The sequence below is a fragment of the Equus caballus genome, chromosome 28 (genome assembly GCF_041296265.1).
Source record: "Equus caballus isolate H_3958 breed thoroughbred chromosome 28, TB-T2T, whole genome shotgun sequence".
NCBI lineage: Eukaryota > Metazoa > Chordata > Mammalia > Perissodactyla > Equidae > Equus > Equus caballus.
Genome location: NC_091711.1, coordinates 10621911 through 10648519, shown reverse-complemented (window position 1 = coordinate 10648519; position 26609 = coordinate 10621911). Strand labels below are relative to the sequence as shown.

Sequence of the window (26609 nt, the reverse complement as noted above, 5' to 3'; positions counted from 1 at the left end):
CTGTGGTAGGCATCCCACATATAAAGTAGAGGAAGATGGGCATAGATGTTAGCTCAGGGCCAGTCTTCCTCAGCAAAACGAGGAGGATTGGCAACAGATGTTAGCTCAGGGCTAATCTTCCTCAAATAAGGGGGGAAAAAGTGACTTATATGTAAATTTCAATAATAAAATAATTTTGTATCCTCGATAAGTCTCCTGTTGCCTTTCATTTTTTGTAGGTCTCCCAAATCTTATAAGAAAATGCAGCAATCACTTTTGGAACAAGAAAACCAATAAGCAAGCATAAACTCACGTACACATCAAGCACTTAATCATATAATTCTCTGGTTCGTCAATTATACATATTTCCATTTCAACTTCTTAGAAAGCACTGAAGCAAAATATATGTGCTAGTATGACTAGGATCAAGACGCCTCAATAGAAAGGCCTGCTTTAATCTTAGTCTGGCTCTGCAAACAGTAACGCTTATTTGTTTACCATTGGAAAGGCAAAGCCAAGATAAATATGTATAACATTTCAGTAAAAGGGTGAGTATTCCTCCAACAGAAACAAGAATTTCAAGCTACTGCCTCTTGTTCAGAATTGAATAAAGATGACAGAGGAAAAGTCAATGTCATCAGAATTTCTACCCAAACATGCCTTACCATGGCAATTCTGCTTTAAGCACTACCTGAGATAAAACCTACAGTTTATCTGCTTTCTACACACATCTATATGCCTTTGAAATAAAAAGCACACACACAAAAAAACTCCAAAACACGGGCGATCAATCAATTGACAGCACTGAACAAATAAGTTATTACAAAATTGAAGCCTTTTTAATTTTTTTTAAAAAGCACTAACTCTTCATTATGAGAAGGATCTTTCAGTTAATCAAACAATTGCCATTATTGCAAAAGAATGTTAATCAGTCTGGCAAGGGGGTGAAGTTGTAACTGCCACCTCGCTCAGCGGCCCTCAATGGCATGCCGGCTGCCTCCCTCCACTCCAGGGGAGGGCTGAGCCTTTACTTACATGCTACCTGGATTCGCCCAGGTGTTGGGGCTGCATTATCAGGAGCCTACCGTTTAAAAGGCCACCATAACAATAACAAACCAGGTGAAATGAAACAATTGCCCGCCCTTGGGTAGCAAGGTTCATACCGCACTGTAGGAGGAGGTGGGAAGTATAAATCTTAAGATGTTACTCTCAAGACTGAGAGTGACAGGAAAACAAAAGCAGGAAACCAAAAGAATCGGACAGGAAGGTGTGACCTGGAGAAATGCTAGGGAGTAGCGCATCGGCATTTGCCTTCCAGATTCTAATCTCCAGGATTCTCTTCTGCACAGACTCCACGGTTGACAGCGGAAGACCCTCAGGGCTCAGTTGCAGATTTAGATTTGAGCATAGTGTTTCCCATTTTCTCCTCCATATTTGCCTCCAGTGGTCAAGATAACAACTCAATTTCAAATGTATAAAGAGAGAAATTAATCTCTAATAAGAAATAAGAAGATATAAATACAATTAGTATGAATGTCGCATACACTATCAATGAATATATTAAATACAGTGCAGTTGCACGAAAATGAATACTGATTGTGACCCAAATTTTTTTGGCTCACTCTAACCTAACCCTTTAGCTGTTCTATAATGAGAAGTGTCAGCAAGTAAGAATGAGGATGCCCCACTCGACATCAGGTCCTTGGCATCCATTATGTCATTCAATACTCACCACAACATGGTGAAGTAGGCATTCTCAGCACTCCCCTATAAATGAGGGAACTAGTCCAGGTAGCGTTGTTTGCCCAAAATTAAAGTGTTAGTACAGGATAAGGCCTAAAATCAAACTCCAAATATGATTGCTAGAGTGTGATTTTCTTACCCCAATCTGCACTCCTATGTCTGTCACCCAAGGAAGTCCCTAAAACACTTTCTACGTCTAAGGCTTTGTTTTAAGTTGTACTTGCTTACAGGAACCAAGGTAGAACACTGCCAGGTGGCCAAACTGTAGGACTGGTCCAAACCAGAAAGGCTCAAGATGGCGATGGGGTGCCGTGCACAAAAGGAAACGTGCAAAAAAGGTACCTAGCACAAGAAGGGAAGGTATGCAAGTGCCCTAAATGCCCCCACCCCCAGTGACGATGTGGAGACTCCTCCCCTTTCACATCCCGTTAGAACCCTGCTCACCTTCCCCTCTAGAAGAAGGTGTTTGAGAGCACCAGCTCTGCCTCCTCCATTCACTGATCAACGAATTATGTTTCTGCTCTGCTATTCTCAACCTGATCTCCTTCTATTAGTGCGAGCAGTTCTGGGCCAAAGGACGCACTTGCAGGTCACTGGTCCCTTAGGGCTCAGTAACATGTTCACTGCAGCATCATTCACAATAGCCAAGACACGGAAGCAATGTAAGTGTCCACTGATGGATGAATGGATAAAGAAAAAGTGTGGAATATTTTTCAGCCTTAAAAAAAGAGGGAAATTCTGCAATACAGGACAACATGGATGAACCCAGAAGGCATTACGCTGAGTGAAATAAGCCAGTCACAGAAGGACGAATACGGCATGACTCGACTTAATACGAGTTACCTAAAGTAGTCAAACTCTTAGAAGCAGAGAGTAGAACGGTACTTGCCAGGGGTTGGGAGGAGAGAGAAATGGAGCTATTCAATGGGTATAAAGTTTCAGTTATACAAGATGAGTAAGTTCTAGAGAGCTGCTGTACAACTCTGTGCCTGTGATACTGCACTTTACACTTAAAAATTCGTTAAGAGGGTAGATCTCATGTTAAGTGTTGTTACCACAACGACAAAAAGAAAAAAAGAAAAAGTACAAGAAGTCATGCCTTCTCGAACATTCATGCAAACAGGACAGAAAAAAATAGAAGGAGCATAGACTTTGGCATCAAAGAGAATTGGGTTGAAAATCCAGCTCAGCCACTTTCTAGACGTTTAAATCTTTCTTGGGCTCAGCCCCTTTATCAGTAAAATGGGAATTATAACACACCCTCCTCAGGATTGCTCTCAGGGTTAAAGTACGCTTGCAAATACCTACGAGAGTACCGAACACACAGCAGGTGAGAAGTATTAGTATCTTTCACAGTGTACAATTTTCCTGAACTACTTCTGAATTTACAAAAATGCTAGAGCAAGTGTCTCTGAATAAGAATCCAATGTAATAAGAACAATGGAAACCGGGACTCGGAAAGTGAACTGAGTGAAGATAAGTAACACGTAACTGCTGCCTTCTCAAACACTCTTTCAGACAGAGCCTCAGGAGCTGGCTGAGGGGCCAAGTCCTTGCTCTCCAGCCCGCTGCTTCCACTCCAGCCCAGAAATGGTGCAAAGCCGTTCCATATCTGACAGTGGCTCAGCATCCACATGAAACGGCAACACTCACAGTCCCCTTCCGACTCCACTGTGCGGGCCATATCACAGAGCCCCGCTACAGCTCCGCAGCAACAGGCCCCGGCTGCAGGCTGCTGTTCAAATAAAAAGAAGGATGGCAGGGAAAACCTTTTTTGAAAACTGCTACATATTTGCTGTGCTTCTTCCTCTGCCAGTCACTAAACATATTAATTCAAAACTCATGCAGCGTGCACGAAAGGAGATAGGAAACGCTCGAGGCTTCCCCCCTTCCTTCCTTCTCTCCCTCTTTCCTTGATTCCTTCCAGCCTTCCAGCACTTAGAGAGCAAAGTACTACGTAAGTGTGACCTTACAATGTGTTATTCCGCCTAGAGTTAGACGGGATGTCTTTAAGATGTAATGATGCATATGTGCCTACTAATTTAATGTTAGATCATTCTCTTAAAAGAAGGGGAGGGAAAGAAAGAAAATCCACTTCCTTACAACGAACGTGTAGAAGTAACTACCCTGTTACGCTCTTAATGAGTTTCTCTCTTTCCCACAGGGGACTACCATAGCTACTGCCACTAACAACTAGGCATGTCCTTTCTGTCAGCTGGAAGAAAGATGTTCAAATGCAATAACTATGAAAATACTAACAATTTTATTATAATAATAAACGTGGGGTTTTCCTCCCCTGTTGATTAGTTCTATATATATGTGCTTTAATAAAATGCTAAATAACTATATATTAAAAGGGGAACCACTTTCTATTAGGAGCAAACGTAATTGAAAATACTTATTACATTCACATAAAATACATTGGATATCTGAATGTCAGTCTTAGGGACCAGATGTTGTTACTTACCTAAAGTCGTGATTCTAAAGACTAACTGTGCATTCTCAGAATTATAATCAAAAATATTACCTTCTATAATCTTGGCTTTATATTCTACTTGCTTCACAACAAATTCATCAACAATTTTACCAAAATGCTACCTATCTTTAAATCTAAATGTCATGTTATAAAATTTTAAAAACACAATTATGTGCATTTATTTAAAAATAAAGGAGGAAGAAAGTATTCTCAAGGTCCACTTTTTCTGAAAATCATGATAAACTGTGTCAAATAGAAGCGTTGAATATTAAGTGTTCAAATGTTAGAATTAAGTGATTTGAATCCATATAGATACATAATTACATATGTCTACACATTCACCTCAACATGAAATGTCTCATTAGAAAAAAAGGTTTAGTTTCACAGTGTTGAAAACGTAGGTTTTACCTTTAAAAAGAAAAACTATACACTATTGTATTATGCCCATTGCCACTGACAACAAGTTCAAGTCTACAATCATAAAATGTCCCCTTAAATACAATATTGTTTTCCCCCCAAATGGGGTCTGAGAGCAGTTCCTTTCAATGCAGAAAGACAGTAATATGGTCATATCAAATCTATAGTGTCAACAGGTTTACGATCACAAACACTTGATGAGCTGAACACTGTTCCCACCCTTCAATAATGCGTGCAGGGTGACAGTGCCTGACGGTTACCATAGTGATCACGTGGCAGCTTCTGATTTATTACCTTGTTCCCCGGGACTGTGATGGCTCCTGGGCTACACCTTCAGCAGCTATTTCAGATTGGAGAGCTACCCTATGATAAATGCCCACTATATGAAAGATACACTCAACAGAACGTAACCTTGGCGAGCAGTGCTTTAAATGCAAATTGCCAGCTTTGCCTTCCTCTTAGAATGTGAAAGAGTGATTCCAAAGCTGTGAAAAAGGGAGACCTCTGCCCTCCGATACACGGATTCTGCTCCTTAGGGACTGCCATTTTCAGGGATACCACCCAGTGAATAGTTAAGCAATCTGAAACAGAAAATGAGGCAATCAATTCTGCTGAGGCTGGCCCAAGCAGCACATTGATTACAAAAGCAGGCACGTGTCAGAGCCATGAGTGAGGCATTCAGTTATGTGGTGCCAAATGTTCACCATATTTAGGAAGTTATCACCACTGGTCAATAAATTATGTCATTTCATCTCAACTAATTGACCCAGCTAACGCTTTCACACGGAACCCTGAAAAGAGCATTTCAGGGAATAAATCTCACAGTCGGGTCTCTATTTGCCAATGCTTCCTAGTTATACACGCCAAAGGATGATGAGCCCCTATAAAATACTATCAGGTTTTATCTGATTTTTGCTGTAGGAAAACACACACACACACAGACACACAATACCAGTGATTTGTCACAGGAGTTTGTCACGCAACTAGGTAGTAATAGCTGTCAGCTATTGCTACTGCATGTGTGCGAATTAACATCCTGGAAAGATTATGATATATATCGCTTCATTCCCTTACATTGTTTCTGTCTCTTCTTTCATTTGACTGCATGGCAATAAAATACAGAGAGAATATAGCCTTTGAATCTTATCAAGGTCATAAGCACCCTACACTAATTTGTGTATTAGCAAGTCCCTCACAGCTACCAACTTATTGATCCTGCCATCTAAATCCCTTGCTTTGACAGCAAGGATATTGCTTTTAGGATAAATAAAACAATCTCCACAATCATTTACGGTCAGTTCTTAGAGCTCTGTTTGCAGAAATCTTTTCTAAGGATGAAAACACACACAGTATTTCCACAGTATAATAGATCAGCACAAATGAAAACCAGTTTACTTTCTCTTTTGCAGGACTGATATCAAAGCCTAACAATGGCCAGGGATGTGTTCTTCCTGACTCACAAATCCCAGAGGTGGGAGTGTATTTTCCATTTTCTGCTTTGTTGATTCACCAAATCTGTACAATTCCTCTCCGTGCAGTACGGTAATGGGCTCCCCATAAATCACTGTTGACTCAAGTAAAGACTTCCTTGATACCAAGCATTACTTTGTTTTATTGGCAAATGGGGTAGAGGGGAAGATCGAAGAAGTCAAAAGATCCCTCATTTTCAAATAATTGGAATACACGTATGTTTGCAGAATAGTTTCAGGAACTATTGTCAAATTTCACCTCATATATCCCAGGCAAGTCAAGTATTTGAGGGGAGAGGGAAGAGGAGTAGAAATTGATTGCTTTAGATTAGCTATTTGATTTTCTACTGGGTTAAAAAAAAACCCCAATAGATTACAGAAAACTCTCCACCAGCCCACTACACCTCCAGCTCTTTATAGCAAATGGTTATACACCAGCGAGCAAAGCAAGCTACTTAATTGAATCTGATCTGTCTGTTCCTACATCTAGGAATTCATAGGTACCTCATATGAGACCAGTTTGGGATTAATATCTTTTTATTTCAAATCAGATACACAAGAGGGAGAATTCATGTGATAAGGTATTAAGGAGTCACAAGATATCAGCATTTAGAATGAAATATTTCATTACTATAAAAAACTGCATCCATATATTTGGTATTAAGAAGTCCCCCAAGGTAGTGAGGAACTTTAAATCCCTCATAGCAGTTCTACTGTGAACAGGAACAAATTAGGCAAATACATAATTTACAAAGCTGGCATGGCCTTAACTGCGCAAACAGTGAATTAGAATTTTCTTATAGGTCTCCATGCTGCTAATGTCCTTGAAGCTATGGCACCTGCCCCAACAGTCCCAGAACCTGGTCATCCAAACACACTTTCCAGGTCCCAATCCACATCACTAATGCAGCAGCTCCACCTCCACATCCGCAACCAGAACCCTTTCTGTAAGGACATTACAGGGAAAACACAACTGGTTTTTACAGCACTTCTTTGTCCTGTTCTCTTCCCCCTCTATCCCACTAAGGCCTTGAGTATAGTGAAGACATGTGATTAAAAGCGAGATGGAATGCAAATCTACAAATCCCTTCCTGCCATTTAATTCTGAACCAATTAGATCACCACCAACCCAGACCCAGTGCTAAAAGGAAAAGAAAAAAAAGTGTTGACAGAAGTCTCCAGTCTTCAACACCTTCTGTTTCAGCAGCTCCTATGAATTTGCTGGCTTCCCTTTTCTTACCTACATAGCCCTCTAGGAGTTAACAACTGTCAGCCATGCAAGAGTCATTCTGGCCCAGAGGTCAGCCATCTTATTAAATTCCTGTGTCACCATTGGGACAAAGTAATGCCCACACTGCTCAGTGCAAGGCAAGGGGGAAAAAATGATTGAAGAGAGAAAGAGTTAGAAAAGCCAGAGGGAAAATGGAAAAGGAATAGGAACTGGCTGAGAGAAAGCGGTAAAGAGAAAACCACCAAATACTTCCTCACCTAGACTGTCCCTACCTTTCCTCTAAGAACGCACGCATCAAGAAGGCATTTGGTATGATTAAATAACCATTACAACTGGTAAATTCCTCTAAGAGCGGAATCTTACATTTTTGTAATCGATGTCATTCTACTGTGAATACACTGCCCACACCCAGAAGGACTAATGTAGTCATCCTTTGGCATTTTGTAGACAAGTGCTAAAATTCTTCAAGTACAAAACATATTGACATTTCATTTTATAATGGCAATGCTCCAAAATAGAACGAAGCATCTTTCATTTTAATGAATAAGAATTGGGCTGGAGCAAATGCACATGATACAGCTTCCCATTTTTAATCTCATTTATGTATGCTAAAGACATTATTAAATAATCTTTCTAGTGTTCAGTTTCAGCTATGCAATTACAAGTTTATGCTCCTTCTGTTTGTAAATGTTTATGTTTGAGGAAGAACCCATGATCGCCGAGTTTGTTGCCAAGATCTTATTAGTAGATACAGAGGCATAGTGACCACTTTCAAACACACTACAAATTGAAGAAAAGTGATGTTTTCTTCATTTGTTAAAATAGAACTTTTACTTCACAATGACCAAGGCCATTTATTTCAAGAGAAAGCTTCTGTGAATAACCTACTCTCTGCTCCTGTTGTCCAGAACTTTTTTTAAACAGCATGTAACAAAAGAGAGACATATAAAGATATGAGGATCATAAGGGGATCCGCAATGGCACACGAGAAGCAGTTCAAGGTCTGTGGCTACACAACCTGGGGAAACTGACTCAACTCAAGAAAGGATACAGAGGGGCTGGCCCCGGGGCCAAGTGGTTAAGTTTGTGAGCTCTGCTGCAGCAACCCAGTGTTTCGCTGGTTCGGATCCTGGGTGTGGACATGGCACTGCTCATCAGGCCAAGTTGAGGCGGCGTCCGATATGCCGCAAATAGAAGGACCTGCAACTAAGATATACAACTACATACCAGGGGGGATTTGGGGAGATAAAGCAGGAAAAAAAAAAAAAAAGATTGGCCACAGTTGTTAGCTCAGGTGCCAATCTTTAAAAAAAAAAAACAAAACAAACAAAGGATACACATACAAGGGAGGTTCAACGTGCTCTTGATGGCACCAGATATTAAACTAGTAACAATGGGGAGGGGGTTTAGGCAAACAGATGACAACTTAAAATGAAGGGAAATTTTTATTTTGAAAAATTAGCATTATTTAAAGACAGAAAGAGCTTTATAAGTTAGTGTATAAGTATTATCTAGAAAGAACATCTGGGAAGAAGGTTATAGAGAAAATTTATACTTAAGAAAAATCACTCCATAACATTTCCGATTCTTTTGGACCAGACAGACTACAATATTTGATCACTGGAAATGTTTTCAATCAAGAATAGAAAAATGTTATACTCTACTCTGAAACACTCTAAGGACTAATTAGCTACCCAGTTACTTGCTGCCAACGCCAACTGGTCAACTACAAAATTTAAGTTATTAATATTTATTTCCTTTTTCTAAAAATATGATTTAAATCAAAATAGGGCTAAGCAAACGAATCAAGAAAACGCTTTAAACCTTCAATACAGCAGCAAAAACAGCTTAAATATTTCATTTCTCTTTCCTTCTCCTAATCCCAAGGCCATTTTCCACTGGCAGAGAAGATGGAACAGAAACAGACCAAATAAACACAACAGAAGAATTGGTTCTGATCTCTCAAACCAACAACAAGCCATTTTTCTTCCCCTTTAGCTGACATCACAAATCACTTTAATATAATGTAATTTTCTGCAGTTCCCATATAAACACTCCTTTAAGTGGTGGGTGGGCTAAGAGAGGGAAGTGCTCGAGGAATCAGTCTTTTCTCACCAGTGTTTCATAGCCACATGCTTCCTGTGACAATTCTGAACTAATGTTCTACTTATGGACGTGTATGATACTTACTGGTCAGCAGTTCTATGGGAAAGATGCAGGAATATAGAGCTTTAAGCTCCATTTCAGACATGAGTGTATAAGCTCATGCAACTTGGGAATTAAAGCTGAACCAAACTGGGAGCAATATACCAAATATGAAGAATTTTGAAATACTAATCTTTTTTCCTCTTCCCAGGAAAGCATGGAGTGTTATAATTATTCATTTATTCAACATTTGCTGAGGACCTACTATGTGCTAGACATTGTTCTTGGAAGTGGACATAGAGCAATAAACTAAAAAAAGCCACTGTTCTCATGAGATTATATTCTAGTGACACATTTAAACAGTTCTAATATACTGAAACTATGAAAAACTTAAACCATTATAAATATTCATTTATATAGAAAAGCTATACAATGTATACATGTATTTTTTGTATAAGTCATACGTAAATTATGATCCTAGGAGCTGAAAAAAACAACAAAATTCTACTGAAAGTTAATAGTTTACACACCGGATGGATCAGAAAAATATGTAATCAAACACCCAAAAGCTAAAAGAGCATTGTTCCAAAGTCTAGACACATGGACCCATCAGGCACAGATTAGGTGATCAGAGACCACTTCCTGTGAATGCTTTTCTGTTTATCACAAATCTTAATCATCAGGGAAATATTGGGTAGGTATTAGCTCTACTACTCATCCTACTTACTACATGCAAGTTACTGTGGGGGTATATAAAGATAAAGACATCGTCCCATGTTCAAAGGGCTTCAAGTACACTAACCAAGATTAGACAAGTACACACATACAGAAATCATAATATAGTAAAAACACTAACATAAGACAGAAAGTTTGATAGTAGTAGGTAGTGCAAAATTGCTGGAGAGAAAAGTTAGAGGCAGATTTTGGCGAGTTTGAATGCTAGTCTAAGGCTGAGTCAAGCAACGTTCAAAGCACGGTCTCTCATGTCTGAATCAGAGCGCAGTGCAGGGAGCAAAGAGAAGTGAAATCACAGAAGGGTCCCAGACCCCATTTGCAACAGGCAAGTCCAGGTAATGTGAGCAGGGCTCACTACAGAATTCCCCAAAGAAAGTCAGAACGCGGGTCCAAGTGTCTAGCATCAGAGAGCAGGTCTACATACGAGAGATACAGGCCTAGTCAGGGAGGACTGAGAGAGGCAAGACCTGGGACCTGGAAGACAAGTGACCGTGATAATGGCTCCAGCATGCTGAGATAATACAGACGCTCAGCAGCCGACACTAACTTTAAAGTCTGTTCACAAAAGAACCCAGTGAAAACATTATAAAAAGCAGGACCAAAATCACAGCTAATTTTATGCTAGCCAATCAAGATAATTGCCTGAGTTTCTGAAATTCCCTCGGAGTTTGTGAGACTCCTCTCAGAGACTGGGATGAGAATAAGCCTGCAAACAAGAGCTCAGGAGTCCCAGCTATGGAACTGGGAAGGCTGGAATTGGAGCAAGCCAGGACTCCAGGTGTGTCGTTTCAGCTGTCCTGAAAGAACTCTTCATCTTCTAATAGATTGAAGAACAAAACTACTATATTCCATGTAAAACATCAGCAAATACAAGAAGACAGAAATTTTCCTCAACAACTATGTGATTTCAATTCATATGAAATTCAGAGCAAAACTCATCAATATTTTCCTCTAAAGTATGCAGTGTTAGAGAACGACTGAAAGATTTGTGTTCTGGTCTACTAAGAAAAAAAAATAGGTATTTAGTTATTTCATGGAGAAATTAAACTAATTTAAACTAGTGAAGAAATAAATGACCTTGAGCAAGTAACTTAGTGCCACCAAACCTTCTATAAATTGACATGAAATGAATAAGGTCATTGAGAGCATTAAATGAGATAGTAAAGAAAGAGCTCACTCAGGTACATATTACCATAACTATTACTACTGTATTTCATTGACTATTCTCTGCCACCAATTGTAAATATAGTATTATGTTATAATAAAAATATAAAAGAAAGAATATAGTATAATAGGGAAGAAAAGAAAATAGACTGCCAATTAATCAACATGCATCATGACTGTGAGATACCTCTTGATTTTGGAGACCTTAAAATGTGGGAAAATGTGTGTTTTAGCATTAAGGAAAAATGATAACTAAAAGTAATTAAGTTAACAGCTTCCTTTAAACACAGGACCATACCTGAAGGGAAATTATCCATCCTTGTAGTGCAGATTAACTCAATCATTAACTTAATCACAGAACAGAACTACAGCATGATGCAACGTCAATTTCAGAAGCACATAAAGTACCATATTGGCCTTGAAAGGGAACTTGGAGAGCATCCTTCTTGCCAAGACCCTGATTTTGTACCTTCCCTGATTCCCGTTCCCTAAGAGACAATTACTCCCATAACCGTCTGCATATGTGTTTGGTTTTTTCCCTCCCGGTTAAGAAACTACAGCTATGCTTTTTAAGTTTTCAAGGGCAAAATTATCTATTGACTTCTGAATCCTAGCTCTGTGACTGTTTAATGAATCAGTTAATGAATGACTCTTCAAGATATCTGAACCAGCCTAAGACAATCATCAAGACTGGCCTGTAAACGGTAGCATGTAAGTCAGGGCATAGAAGCAGCAAATCCCCTAATTCACACTTCTCAACCCCAGTTGCTATGAACTGAACTGTTCACCCCAACCCCAAATGTGATGGTATTTGAGAGGGCTCCTTTGAGAGGTAATTAGGGTTAGATGAGGTCATGAGGGTGGGTCCTCATGATGGGATTAGTGACTTATAAGAGGAAGAGAGAGAGATCTCTCTCTTCCAGGCGAGGACCCAGTGGAAAGGCTAGGAAGAGGGCTGTCACCAGGAACAGACTCAATGGGTACCTCCATCTTGGACTTTCCAGCTCCAGAACGGTGAGAAGTAAATTTGTGTTGTTTAAGCCAACCAGTCTACGGTATTTTGTTATGGCATCCCAAGCAGACTAATACACTAGTTTTACACTAAATATATCTTATCAAAGAACTGTTTGCTGGCATCACCAAAAGAGCTCTCAATAGCCTGATCTCCTAACTTTCTAAATAGGAACAAACATTGTATCTGAAGCAAAGATTAAAATATAGCTCTAAAGATACAGAGGGAAAGGAAATACTTGGGGAAATGAATTCTAGACAAATAATCAAATGTGAGTTGGCAATTGGGCCTTTCTCCCTTAATGACAGCATAAAGGTAAACATGTGTGGTCCACATCTGAGCTGTATTTAAACACGTGTCAGGTCATTGGCTGAGGGCATGTAAAAGTTAAGATACTGTTAACACTAGAAAATACTTCAATATTACTGTCAGGCCACGTAAAGTGAACACGAGATGGCCACGGTCTCCACAACAATCAAAATCTAAGAGTATGCAATCCGCTAGGGAGTGTATTCGGAGATGAGGCTATCCAGAGGGAAAGTCTTGAGTTATTGCTACCAACGGGAATCTCCAAGACGTTTCTTCTTGTCAATGTGGGTAACAACAGAACTACAAGTTCGTATTTCTTGTGTGCTTACTATGTGCCAGGTACTGTGTACTGTGTTAAACACCCAAAATATATTGTCTCACTTAATTCTCACTACAATCTTTCACTCCCCATTTTAATATGTTAAGTCTTGAAGGTCATAGCACCTAAATTTCTCATTAGCCATTCCCTCCTCTCCATCCTCACTGCCACTGCATTAACTTAGGCCCTCGTCCCCTTTAACATAAACTGCTGAATGTATTTCCTTACTAAATTCCTACTCTCAACTCTCAGCCCTCTTCTGATTCATCCCCCACACTGCTGGAGCACTTATCTTTAGAAATCACAAGCCTATCAGTGTCTCTCCAGCGTCATAGGTCCTAAACCCTTAGCACAGCATGTGAGGCCCTGCATGATATGGTCCCTCTCTGCCCTTGGAGACTTAACTATGGCCCCTCCCAACCCTGCACTCTCGGCTCCAGCCATGCAGCACTCTCTGCATATTTGACAACATGCCATTCACCTCTCGTGCCTCCTGCAAACTCTTACAAGTCCTAAAAGACTCCACTGAAACATCTCCTTCTCTGAAGACTTCTATGACAAAAACCCTCACCGCCACCCGCCTCCAGCTACCACCACCCATAGAAAAACGACAACCAAAAAGTAAGGTGTCCTTGTCATGCCCCCATCATGCACACCCATTCTACGGAGTCAGTTGTTGGGGGGGAGGGGGTGGGGCATTGAACAGGAGAGCCTGGATGCCCACCCAAAGGGCATGCTTTAAACTCAGTGACTTTCACCACAGTCCAGGGGACAGTTCTTCTATAGCTCAGTTCCACCAGCGACAAAGAGCTCATCACACTGGAGAAGCTAAATCATAATAACCAACCAAAGACTAAATGACATAAAGAGAAAGTCTAGCCCAGCAGCTAATCAGAACAGACAAAATAAAAATTAAGTTAAAAAAATAAAGCATGTGAAATGACAGTGTCAACAAATTCCTTCTTGTCTTTATTATATCTAACTGACTCTCATTAGGTTCTGATCCTATTTGTGCCCACAGCATGTCTTATTTTTATAGCTTCATTGAAGCAACATAGATAATTTCTTTCTTTGTCTGCCCTGCTGTGGGAGATAATTTTCAAAAAGCCCAATCCTTCTAGCTCCTTTCCCTTTCACTTTAATCATCATAAAGACATACTTTCACCACATCATGCCAAGAAAAGAGTAACCATGCTAACAGCACCTAAGAAAATATGCAAACTACTAACATTTCTGAAACAAAGAAGGATTTTTAACACATTGTCTTCATCTGATTTCCCTCCTAAAAATAAAAATTGAGTAACTGTATACCAGGAAGTATATTTTTAGTGGGTAAATATACGTCTTACGTATGTTCCACTTTACGCCAGCTCTTCCTAATTTCTTCCAAGAAATTATGTACTCATATGAAACTAGTTATTATGTTTACTGAAATCGAACAAAGTCAGCATTTCAGCTGTCATACACATGAGCATCTATTTCTTTTCCCTGAGCTATGCATAATACCTAAATATTTCAAAAAATCTTGGGTTAACACTTTGGGTTGTTATCTGTTGATTGCCACTACTTCTAATTTTGTATCACCAAAGGAGAAATTGCTTGGAAATTTTAAATGAAAGTATACATTTGGGTGCTCCATTATCAAGTTGCCCTAGCACACAATTCTCTTGGCTAACGATACAGACAGTGCTGGATGAATCCAACCCCCTCACTTAGAACCACGGCCATTTTTTCTAACCAGAATGTAAATGCAAAAATCAATTACCTCAAAATTGCAGACGATGCTGTTGTAGAAAAAATTAAAAGAAAAAAGGAAAGAAAGAGGCACATTAAATTCTCACAAATGGGACATGGGGAAGCTTCATGAGACAGAGATTAACAATTGCCTCAAAATCATGGTGTGGCATTGTTATTTGGATAATGTTAACCATGGTTAGACAACACAGTACACAAAGGCTGTTCTGAATTAGAAAAGCTACTGACTCTGCTAAATCACATACAATACACTGACCACTAGCACTCAAGGCATTGTGGTCAAATATCCAGCAAGCCAGCTGGGCCAGTAATGGATCTCAGAATGCCCATGAAGTAAATAGTAGTCAATGGCTTTGTTCCTGCATACCCAATTACTCAAATATGCTTTCTTCCAACTCTTTTGGATTGGAAGAAAGTAATTCAACACTCAATAATATCTTAGATAGACATGTATGCAGGGAAACATCCTAACAATTTCATTCCTCAATAAGAGGTATGTATCCAACAGTCAACACATTTGAGAGCCAACAGCAATGAGGACACAGATCTTTCCACCCTGACTCTGAAAGAAGGGATGCCATCAAAAGGGGTTTAATATCCCTTTACGAAGTATTTTTGCTTACTTCAATTTCTTAAGTTGACCAATATCAAAACATGGAAACGCATTCTCAGAGTCAGGAGATGCAGGTTCTACAGCCGTTTTCTCACTTGGTAACATTGGGTAACATTTCTTTAGACATGAGTTTTTCCATCATTAGAAGAGAGGTATAACTACTTTATTCTAAGATTTTCTCCAATGGACACGAAGAGCTTACAATTCATTATGAAGCATTAGACTGCTATATTTTTAAATGAAATAATTAGTATAAAAAATACTGAACTCTAGCCATCCTATGAAAACAATGGTCACTACTTTTCCCGGGAATTCTCCAAAGGAGACTTCATAATCTTCCTTGGCAATAAACACATATATTTAGAGAAGGAGTAGCTAAGTAGAATGTTGTGCAAATTCCCTAAAATCAACGCCTGGATGGCATCCTGGGTGGCATAAAGCACAAGAAACGCCATTTTAACATTTGGGGAGAGAAGCAGAGAAAACGCATCAGCTCACAAGGAAGAAGAAAAGTACTGAGTCTGTCCCATAGCTGAGACGTTCCTACTAGAGAGACAGTTAGGAACAGAAGGTGAAACCCTGATTTTGGTATCCTCTTCATGATTATTGCTCTAAACAATATTTCCCAAACAGTGTTATGACATGTTTGCAGATGCTCTGCAGGAAAGGGGCCCCTGTGGCCTCCATGGACCCCATGGCAGAGAGAAATAGTTAATTAAATAGGTTTCTCTGCTGCTGGACTTTTCAGAGCCTTGGAATGTGAATATAGATTCTGTATCTCCCAGAGAGGAATAAAGAATGCATCATTATACTGCCTTTCCTTCCGCCCCGCCAAGGAATACCTATTAACCCTTCCTGAAACAGAACACTCTCCTACCTACCAGAATACAAAACCAAACCCTGATGTCCACTTTCCCTCCAATTCCCACCAGCCCATCTCACCATTTCTCCATACACAAAATTTAGATTCTACTGCAGGTTACTTATCATCAAGGAAATAATAGACATTAATGTTTTAGAGCATATAAAATGCTTGAATGAAAGAAAGGAAATCCCTCTTGGAATGTATTGCCCACAGCTTTTCCAGGGTATGTCAAATTTACTGCATAAAGAATGAGATTAAATTATTTCAAGCTTTTCTTCTTTGGCAGATGACATAAATATACCAGTATGATACTATGATATTCTGCTCTAAGAATATGGATTCAACCATCTACTTATTTCTCTCCTCACCACCCTTTCTCCCACATACACAGACATGCAGTTTCATGATAAAATAGCTCAGGAACAGAAAGGCAGCACAATCACAGTGTCACTCCGGCAGCTTCTCTTTATACAACCCACAGCTTAAAGGAAGGTCAGTAGCATAAAAAAAGTGATGACTTTGAAATGTGTGTCATGAAACAGAGCTATTGATCAATATGCCTGACAAGAATAAGGTGAGAGCCCATTTCGGCTGGCCAGAATGACTGCTGTACATCAAACTGGGGGCAGTAAGCCAAGAAAGAATGAGTATTACCAAGTTGTTATGGTAACTGAATTGTAGCTGGTTCCATAAAACATTAGCTTCCATCGCAGGGGCTGTGTTTAAAATGCAACCTGAGTCAGGGTCTCTGCTCCAGATGGGGTAGAGGTGGTCACCTCAACCCACAAGAAGCCACACTGAGAACAAACTCCACTTGGGCAAAGCAGAGGAGCAGCCACAAACCAGGCAAGCTCAGCGGCTCCAGCCAAAGGCCTTTACCCATTAACTGTCAGCCCCGCAACGGCACGACTTAAGTGAGAACCTTTCCCACCTGACCTCACAGGTAAATAAGCACCATCCAGAAAGGAAAACCCAATAGACAAACAAAACTAAGGTCACGGAGACCACAGCTGAAAGCAAATATCTCTGGGAGAACAGGAGTCTGATATCATCAGCACATGCAGAACAGTCTCAGACTGAAGCTTTGGAGTCAAAGAGATTCACTCTGAATACTGACCCGGTCACTGACTACAGATGTGACCAGAGAAAGCGCCCTCTTTTCATGCAAGCCTGTCTGTACAAAAGAGGTAATAAGTCTAACCGTGCAGTGGTTCTGAGTAAGAACATTGGCATCAGACAGCAAGGACTATAATCCTTTGTCTGTGGCCGTCCCGCCGCATGACTTCAGACAAGTCACGTAACCTCTCTAACCTCAGTGCCTTCACCTGTAATAAGGATATTACTACCTACTCCTTACAGTGGTTGTGATGATTAAATGAGACCATTCTCCTCCCTGGAACACAGTACAAACTTCATACGTGTTTTCTATGCTATCGTTCTGGTGGTGGGAGCTAAGACTACCCATGGGAGGCAGCATAATGGTGCCCCCAAAATGACCACATCCTAGTCCCTGGAACCTGTGCATATGTTACCTTACATGTCAAAAAGGACTTTGCAGACGTGATTAAGGATCTTGAGATGGGGAGATTATCTTGGATTATCCAAGTGGACTCAAGGGTCCCTATAAGGGAAAGAACAGGCAGGAGATTCCGAGTAGAAGATGTGAGGACAAATGTAGACGTCAGAGAGAGAGATGTGAAGATGACATGCTGCTGGGTTTGAAGATGGAGGAAGGCGCTGTGAGCCACAGAATGTGGGCAGCCTCTAGAAGCTGGAAAAGGCAAGAAAACGGATCCTTCCCTAGAGACTCCAGAAGGAACACAGCCCCGCTGACACCTTGATTTTAGGACTTTTGACCTCCAGAACCATAAGAAATTTCTTTTTAATTTATAATCATAACAAATTCATTATGCCGTTTTAAGCTACTGCATTGGTGGTAATTGTTACAGTAGCAAGAGGATATTAATATACTACCTTATCAAAGTATTAAATGGGAAAGTATGTGAAAAACGCATGGCACACAGTGGGCACTGGATAAATGATGGCTGTTGAATTACATTTGAGAGATATCAATGACTAGGGAGACAGCACGCCTCCCAGAGGAACCACAGACATTTAGGATTCCACTGCAGCTCAGGTCTGTTACCTGTAGCAACCTGTCTGCCTCCTACCACATATCAAACAGTTATAGACATCATCCTCCAACCATCCATTTTCAGTTAATTGCACCTGAAATAGTCCAGATAACTAAATGAACCAAAAAGGGAAGTACCATCAACCAAGAAGCAGTTGAATTCCAAAGATGAGCAAACGTAGACAGGAATATCATCAGCCCAAGGCAGTCTTGTAACTCAAAGCAGAAAAAACCATAGTGCTTTGAAAAGAAATAACAGAAAGCAAGTCTACTTGCCTCAGGTCAGGTTTCAGACCACTGAGCCTACATATCTGATGGCATCCAGGATGAGGACCTCCAGATGCTCACTGAGAAGGGCTGAGACAAAAATTCAAGAGGCTTCTCCAGTCAATAATGAGGGCAAACATAAAATCGAAAGGATCACAAAAATGGTCTCTCCTCCCTCCTGTTCCAGCTGACATCCAGTGTGGACGGAGTACCACAATCGCTCTTGGCAGTGTGTCTGCCAACACGTCAGGGACGTGGGAAGGGGTGTTGACTTGATTCCACTCCCTCTGCAAGGAGCTTGGATTCCTGCTGCCTGAATGTTACAGACCTAGAGGAGAGGGAGCTGTAATTGAGAGAACTATAGAGACACAGTTACGGGGTGATCTTAAGAACACCACTGCCAAATCAAGTGCAGGAAGATGGATGGGACATCTGTAACAAAGAGACTGGCAAGGGGAAAGAAGACAGCAGAGAAACAAGGGGACAGAGAACAGATGACAGAATTAACGGATTATTCACACCAGGGAAACTTGTAGGCAAGTCAGCCTGTTACTTTCTCGTGTACCTCCCTGAAAATAGCCTTATTTTCACACTGTGTGTGAGCTAGGGTCTTGGTACTGGGATGTTCTTCTGGAGAATTACGGAGGGTCAGGCAACAGTATGATGACTTTTCTGGGCACACAGAAGAATTTCTGATGTGTTTTTAAAGGCTATATCTACATTTCAATCCCTAAATGTATATTCTGTAGGTTCAGGTCTTTCAAACAAGAAACAGTAAAAAGGGTAGAAGAAATAAAATTTTCCTAAGCTCCTACTCCAGATGAAAAGAAAAAATATGAGTTAAAAAAGGAAAGGCATAAACAAGACGACGAAGCCCCAAAGGAATACCCCTTAGGGTCCCTCAGGTGAGCTTACATCCTTTCTCTTCTGCTAGGATCTGCATTTGCCTAATATCTCCTGGACATGAAGACGTGGCAGGGGATTCCAGCAGAGGGCAAATGATGGGTGGAATATACTCACGGAATGTCAGAGTTTTCAAACTGTGCTCCAGGGATCCCTCAGGATCTTTGGGTGGGGCGTGCATGGAAGGGAGGGTGGGGAACTGGAACTCAGCCCCCGTCCATGCCTCAAACTGAATTTGCCTTTTATTTGTTTCACATTTTGGGCTTCTTGAAGAAAAAAACATGCTTAAAAACATCTAATCTAATCCAACCATCTCATTTCACCAATAAACATGGAAAACTGAGGAGAAGGTACCCGAATTGCCCGGCACAGCCCAGATTCACGTCTGAATGCCCCTCTGTAACTTTGAATAGCGCCTCCACAAATCGACAATAAATTACGTAGTCACCCAACCTAGAGAGGTCACAGACCTGCCTCAGGTTCCCCATCCACACATGGTCCAGCCAGTGCCAGAACGTTCCTCGTAAGAGCCCTCCTGCTACATGGTACTACCCCCTGTCAGATAGAAAGTGTTTTGCTTGTTTGCTTATTTGTTTCACCAACAAGGGAAAGAATTCCATTATAACCTAATAACAGGCATGGAAAAAATTTAAATAGTCACTGGACATTTTCCCTTATTTATACCACACTGATTCAATGCCTTGGATATTAATCAAACACCATAGAGCCTGTTTGTACGATCCTTTTAAAAAGTTATGTTAGACTGTTGGATTTTTTTGTCAGTAGATTTACAACTTAAATTGAGGTGTAAAAACTGTCTGGAAAGACCCAGAGATGGTACCAAGGGATACAAGAATTCCCAGTATAAACAGGGTCTTTATTTGTAGATTTTCAAGTTATTTCTGAGTAAATAATAATAGAAAAATTAAGAAGTTGAATGCAAAAATCTGCATTCATTTTTAGCATGAACTGTGAGATTTCAGAGCAATTTCCTACTTGTTTCCATAAACCAGCCCTATGAACTTTAGCGCATGGATTTACAGTCTTCTTCCATCTTTGGGCATGCTTGGAGTTGATAAATGTTACTGTGTTTCACGACAACTCTTTATGGCTACCGCCCTGACCCACCACAGTAGTCACTATCATTGCCTTTCAGAATGCGACCTGTTTATAGAGGATTCCTTATTTTTTGCCTCCCTGAAAAGCACTCTGCCTTTTCCCCCAACCCTTAGGGCCAAGTTCCATTTGGTCCATTAACATCCAAACAGGACTTTGCTGGCCAGGAAAAAGAGACTGCTGAGACTCACTCAAGACGAGACTGCGCATTGCCCTACAAATGATGACCCAGCCATGTCACCTCAGCACAGTCAGGCTGCCTCCAGATCCAGAAGTCTGCCCAGAAAGTGCAAATGCAGAGAGAAAGGAACAAGGAGCATGGCAAGCCCCTTATCAGTATACTCCCAATATTGTGCACTCCCAGGTTCCCAGCAGTATACAAGTCTACGGCTTTAAAGAAGGACCATCGGAAGGTTGAAGCTCTTTTCTAAGAGGGCCAGGAAACTCCCCATGACAAACTGAAGACGTCACTGAGGAAACAGGTTGTGCTCTTGGCCTTCTGAGCCTCAGGACACCTGGAGGACTTAGAGAGAAAAGGTTAATGCAGAAAGGGAAACGCGGAGATGAGTGAATTTAATGGCAGGGGTGTGGGGGGAAGGTAATGTTGAACTAATTTTCTTTCCTAAACACAATCAAATGTTCCCATATTCCTCCTAAAGTAATGAGCAACTATTTCAAAATTTCAAGTATATACAACTTTAACCTTGTTAGCATGGTTTCCTCAAAGGACTATTTTGTTGAGAAAAAAAAAATTCAGAGCTGTACACTTATAGAATTATTCCTCCCCAGTTATTTGTTTGGCAGGAAAACTTGATCTGCTTTCTGTAGCTAGCTGATTAAAAGTGGTATTTGATTGAGCCCTAGCTATACAAAGTGATCTTGAACTGACTGAAGGACACAGACAAACCCTTCGACTGACAATGTTTGTGTTGAGCATAATACATCTTTACTCAGGGAGGGGATGCACATTCCTATTTAAACCATTTCAACATCTATAGTAATATATTTATTCATTCCAGAGATAGGTTTTATCAGTCCCTTTTGAGAATGAAAAAACATGATGATACTTTAAATCGTATACTTCCGAGAACAATGAGCAAATTCTCTACAATGATATTTACGGTGAGAATGGAAACAACAATTATCATCCTTGATCCATTTATGATGTATATAAGGAAGACACTGCATCATGTAAGGGAAACTCACCATCACTACTGACTTTGCAGAAGCCAGTGTCAAAGAAGAGACACCCTGACCCCAAACACAAGCAGAAAAGAAGTGCTTTGCAAGACAGTTCCTTCTGTCCATGCCTCCCTAAGAAAACAAGTAGACCATTCTTTCTTTTTCCTTCACCTCTCATTACTGATTTTAAAATAGGTATGGTTTCCCTCGGCGTGGCAGAGGCGTAGCTAAAGCCCTATCACGGTTGAGAATGCCCCAGAAGCAATGAGTAATAGAAGCCCTGCCCCACTGCCTTAGCAACTGCACGCCTTCTTAACCACAGACGTCAGCTCAAAAGTCTAGGCATTGGTGAGACTGGGTTCCAACTCCACTCTAGCACTAATCACTTCCGTGAATTCAAAGACACCGCTGAACTTACTCCAAGCTTCAGCTGAATTACCTGCAAAATGGAGGCAAATACACGTACTCTGGACCTTCAGACTTGAAACTACCATATGCTAAAGCACTCCAGAAAGAAGCAAAAGAACTATATAAATGCAACAACGCACCAAACGCCCAACAGGTATTTCCTACTAACATCAAATTGCCATAGGAACAGTAAAATAGCCTTTTGTAGTCTTCCTAGAAATTTTCTCTAAACCAATTTGTAGAAAGAGGAAGTGATTTATTGTATCTCATGTACTTTAAATGCTACTATTTTTTAAATTGTTTTTAACTAGAGTAGAAAATAGAATTTGAGCACTTTCAGCCATCAGGCCTTAGGGACCCGGCTATTACCTCTCAGAGATGGTCTGACCCTGGCCAGAGGCTATTTTAATTTACCCCCCCGTTGTTGCAGCTAGCTGTTGGGAGAGCGGCCTTGGTCAAATCCATCAGGCCCTCATGCAGAACAAAACCACTTTGAACAGGCAGCATATGACTCTGGTCTAAAAGTCAGATAAACTTACCAAAAAAAAGACAGTTGGCTAGAATAGCATGTAATTACACCTCCTCATACATAAAGCTAATCAATTAGCAGTGAATTGCTGGAACTTTAGCATTTGGGTTGATCATTTTGAAACTCCCTAAGCTTACCCCTTTAGCATACAGCTGTGAACTGCTCCCACTAGAAACAGACACTGGCAGTTCAATTCTTTCATCCCAGCAAAGCTTTAATGCTGTGCAAATGCAGACTTTAAACTATTACTTGGCTACACACACAAGAAACAAAAAAAACCTCCATATAACTAGGATTCTGACCATAAAACCATTTGCCCACGTGGTATAAGGACACGGGTGTGTTTGGAGGCTGATGGGACTATTTGTTTGCTGAGCATGACAGGAGGAAAAATAAAATGTAGTGCTGCCATCCTCACAATCAGAACTCAGCCAATTTAGTGTCTGCTGCCCAGGTGCTGAATTGCAATCTATTCTTTCCATGTAACTCACACAAAAATTAAAAAAAAAAAGTCTGAACATGAGGCATGCAACACAAATTCTATTACACTGAAAGCAAGGAAGACATATAATGAAATCTTTTTCTGTCTACAAGGTCATCCTTCTAAATTCATGGAATTCATTTAATCCTGAGGTCCAACTCGATGTGTCCTCCTCTACAAAGAAATCTATGCAGGTTCCTCCCAAGACTCTAAGAGGGGTTCAGAATGCAAATGAGAAAACCAACCCAACCACTACTGACGGTAACTTGCTCCCTTTAGGTAAGCAATGCAAAAGAAGCATTTTTCTAGTTTAAATATCTTTTAGAAGGCCATAAACTGCTTTATCAAAAAGTTAAGCTGTAACTCTAAGCAAAAAATGAAACTAATAACATGTGATAGAGGTTAATTTTCAAGGGCTTGGATCTATAATTTACCACCCACTTCTTTTTCATTAACAACACCAACTCATCATTGAAAACTTCTCTAGGCCGTACCTTCCTTCGGTACTCGCCATTCACATGCCCGGGACAGTAACAATTATTCATCATTCAATCGTTAGCACCTGCTCAGCAAAAAGGGACCAAGGTCTGACTTCACCTTTGTGCTACATCTGACACATTATATGAGAAATTACAAACATCTGAAAGTCCTGCTGCTTAGATTAATCTGATGAAAGAGAATGTTTCAATATTAATTGGAAAGTCAGTGAAATAAACCACTCCCCCAGCAAAAAAATTATCATGGTTATTACCTGAAAATCTTGCCAGAGAAACAATTCAAAACACTTTTTTTAATAGCAAAGAAGACATAATAATCAATCAATAAAACCATAGATATGCTATGAAGTACCAGTCTATCTTTCCATCTTATAAAAGTATTATTTTATTTTTTATAAACAGAAAGACCAATGATATATATATATATATATATATGTATATAAAATACATCTTGTATACCAGGATTGTCACACTGTTAGAATGTTTGTGTTTGTGAAACACTTTGTATCCATTTGCCAATACATACATTTTTACCATTTGAAGCACTAAATCTGTCTCATTGTTTTCTGAATTTTTAAATTACATCTATGCAGTTACTATCAGCTGAGCCATAATGTCTAAGTATGGTATGTGATGGATTTTCAAGGGAATATTCCAACACAGAATTTTGTGGTTATTCATATTTCATGGATAAGTATTCGGTCTTAAAAGGCCAGCAGAAGCCGTGGCAAACCATTACACCACTTTGATGCCCTAGGCTTCAGCTCACATCGTCCCAGACCGGTGCGGTCCTGGCAGGTGAAGCCCTCTCTATCTCAAACCGTCCTTGTTTTGTCGATTGCCTCAGGTGAGGATTCTACCTTGGCTGATACCGGGACACAACAACGCTCCCTGAGGGTCGGAGTTTCAGTAACCTCCCCCAAATCTAGCTAAGCCCTGTCAACGTCCTACACACTGTTTGCCACTCTAGCGATTCCTTTTTAATTTCTACCACATCTCATTTTCTAACGATCTTTCCTCAGGCAGATAAACAAGACAATCTCCTCTTTCAAGAAATATTTAAAATTCAGCTTATGCTTTTGACCTTTATTATGAAGTTAAAATAATACACACTGCAATCGACTTTAAAGGATCCTCTCAGCTCCTACACAGCCAACTTCTTGTCGGACCCTAGCTGCTAATCTCAATAAAATCAAAATGCAGAGTCATTTTACACTTAATCACTGACTATAATAGTTGGCTTCTTCAGCAACCATAGCCCACCTAATTCTCACATCAGCTGAGGCAGGTGTTATTATCATCCTCACTTTGCAGATGAAGAAACCAAGATTTAGAGAAGTTAAATAATTTGTCCATGTCCACACAGCCTATAAGAAGTGTTATCATTATTTCGAAGACTCAGCTCCTAGCTGATATATGGTATAGCTTCTACACTGAACAATTTTATATTAAGATGTTATAATCCTGGTATCTGCTCTCAAATGGAATTATATATATGGCATCCCTGTTTAACATTCTTCAATGATCACTGCTATCTCCCAAATAAAGCACAAACTCTTTGATCTAGAATGTATACACTTTCTGGGCTGCCCACCCTTCCAGCTTCACCATTTGCACCTGTCCCATGCACACTTTTTTTTTCTTTTGAGGAAGATTAGCTCTGAGCTAACATCTGCCGCCAATCCTTCTCTTTTTGCTGAGGAAGACTGGTCCTGAGATAACATCTATGCCCATCTTCCTCTACTTTATATGTGGGATGCCTGCCACAGCATGGCTTGATAAGTGGTGCATAAGTCTGCACCCAGGATCCGAACCAGTGAACCCCAGGCAGCCAAAGCAGAGTGCCCAAACTTAACTGCTATGCCACCAGGCCAGCCCCGCATACTCCTGGGACTGATTGTTCCCAAACTTTTCATGTTCCCTTATGTCTTGCTACAATTGCAGAGTCACATCCTGAAACATCCTACTCTGTTTTGTCCATCTGGCAGGTTCCCACTCATCTTTCATGACTCAGTTCAATCATCCCCTCTATGGGCATTCTTCCCCGGCATCCAGCCAGCAAGCAGAAAGATCACTCCCACTTGTTTTCCATGCACCTTCTTCATACATCTAGTTCGACTATGAAAGTTTCATATTAAAACTATTTGCAGTGAGCTCCTTAGGAACAACCACACACACAGGTGCCAGGCAGAGTAAGACTCACTCTTCCAGCACTTGGGGATATGAAAAGAATCAACAGAACAATTGATGTTCCTGAAGATTCAGACACAGATCAAGGACAGTACAAGGTGCATGCTCAAAGTTAGCATTTTAATTTGAATCAGAGCTGGTATCATCATTCTGAAATGTTTCATTGAAAGCATAACCTTCTAACATGAATCAGGCAATTACAACCATTCTATAATAATGGAATATCCTACAATGGCACAGCATCACCAGAAAAACAAATACTGCATTTTTAGTGTGAACTGCTGCCCTGTATTCTAAAATATGCTTTATACACTTTGTCAGATATTCTCTGGGAAAATTTCTGTATGTAGACTTTGCCCTGGATTCTGCCAAGAGAAGGAGTAAAGCACGGATATTTCTTCTACACTTAAAATTTTAATGTAATTAAATGGTTGACAACGAGTTACTGGGATGAGCCCAAGGGTGTCCAGCCTTTATGTGGTGAGACATTCATTCCAGATGCCACCTCCCTTGGAGCTGCACACAGTGGAGAGACTTGGGATATAGGGGGTGGATTTCTGGAAACCAGAAGGAAGAGACAGTACTGCTGCCACATTCACAAAATCATCCTGCAAAATTTCTTCACCTCCAACCTCGCGAGAAGTTAGGAGGGACAGGAGGAGCTGCTCAA

At 40.4% G+C, this 26609-nt stretch overlaps 1 protein-coding gene across 9 annotated transcripts in view; it reads right to left on the bottom strand.

The window, feature by feature from the left end:
• The window catches only part of NAV3 (neuron navigator 3), a 776877-nt gene that overhangs the window by 742158 nt on the left and 8110 nt on the right, over positions 1-26609 (bottom strand). The gene's annotated exons all lie outside the window — the stretch shown is intronic.